Below are 1,897 nucleotides of genomic sequence, written 5' to 3' on the forward strand. Positions count from 1 at the left end.
TCCCTTCCATCCCTATAACACAAATACCTTAAAAAAATTAAAATGATGTACCCAAAAATTCAAAATATCCCCTCAAAATTGAGATCTCCAACTTCAAACACATATTTAAAAAGGAAGAAGTGCAAATTAGATACTGGGACCAGGTGCAATCGATTCAGTAAGAAAAATTGTTTCCAGGGGTCTACGAACATTTTTTCCGAAAATTTTTTTTCAAGGAGACATGGTTTTCTAAGGATCGTCGCTCAGTGAGTTTTGTAATTTTTGTAGATCTGAATGCACCAATCAAGAGAGGAGATCATCCTCTTTCCAATGATGTGCCTAAATCGCGATTCGTACTTAGGTTTGTAAGCACCTTTTCGTTTGACGCCGTCTCATATGTTCGGCTGCGGAATCCAAACATTGCCCAAATTAAGTTGCATGCTGGCAAGGATCCCTCTGAGTTGTCTCTTGTACCAGACGATATGGATCCGTGCCAGAGGGTGTACATCACGAGCGGCTAGAAAATGCAGGCTCGCTCAAAAGGATACAGACTACGGCACAATTTGATAGGTGTTGGGTGCCCGCTGCGATTTAAAGCTCAGTAAGTTCAGCGCAGAGATGGAGAGCTGCGAATCGAAACCAAACAGGTTTTTTTGCGCACAACTATTTCCTCTCCGATAAAATTTACCGAGCATACCCGTTTGTGCGTCAGCTGCTCAAGGATTCGCCGATCATGAACGATATGAAGCTGATGATGGCGAGTTAGAGTAAGGCAAACAGAATCTACGACTTCATTCGAGACCAAACACCTCATTATGCTCAGTTAAAAGACGTGTACAACCTCATTGCTACCACCAAAATCAAAGCTGCAGAGGCAGCACAGCGCAAACAATCGCTTAAGAAGTCCAATCAAGGTTCGAAACTGCGAAGTGCTATGTGTGGCGATGATGTCGTAGAAGTTGCAGAATTTATCTAGTCTTGCGAAACCCCACTTAGCGATGTGGCGTCTTTTCTTTAAGCATTTGAAGTTCAGCACCAGAAGTATCAGAACAAATCGTTCTGTCTGTCGTCGCGTGTACCTACCTCTTCAATTGTATCGTACCGACTTTATTCACGAAGGCATACGAATCATCGGGATGAAAATCCTGTTAGGACAAGTGATGGATCTGTGTACGCCAGTGGATGATAATTGCGAGTGTTGAATTCTTACAGTGGACGGTATTGGAGACGTTACACACATACAAATGATGAGTGTGCAATACGTATAGAGTCATGTGCATACATGTGTACAAGGAATACAGTGCTATTTCTGGCTTATGAGAATAGTGGACGACAACATCGCGCATGAAGCCCCTGCTGCCGTTGCGAAACGATTGATAGATATTTGGTCATTACAATGGCTTCCTGGATTGATGGACGGTATGGATATACCGTGGATACTGTACACGCAGTGAGTGTTGGTACAGCGACAAACTTATTTTCAAATTTACAAAGACTCTACAAGATGTCTATGGATGCAACTACGATATTTTTGCCCGAGGACGCCAAAAAAAGAAATGCGTATTCCGCCCAAGACGCTGAGTGGAGCAATTTGTCCTCTTGCCCTTGAACATCAACGGAAGTCACTGGGTCTGTCTCGTGGTGGATAAAGTTAAAGAAACTGTCTATTGCTACGATAGCATGAACAAACGCGCGACTCAAAACTTGCTCACAGAGTAAGCGGAAGAACTAGTGAAGAATAGTCGTCTACCACAGACCTACAGTGTCACGTCGGTGGAGACCTACATCCAGAAGAGCAGCGATAACTGTGAGTATTCGTGTGCCTGTGTGTCCGGCGACAGTTTGGAAGGAAGCAGGTAGCGATTATACAAAAGTGGGCGTTCCATTGTGAAATTTAGGGACGCAAGCAAGGAAACGA

Source organism: Phytophthora infestans, genomic scaffold (assembly GCF_000142945.1).
Source record: "Phytophthora infestans T30-4 supercont1.107 genomic scaffold, whole genome shotgun sequence".
NCBI classification, from domain to species: domain Eukaryota; phylum Oomycota; class Peronosporomycetes; order Peronosporales; family Peronosporaceae; genus Phytophthora; species Phytophthora infestans.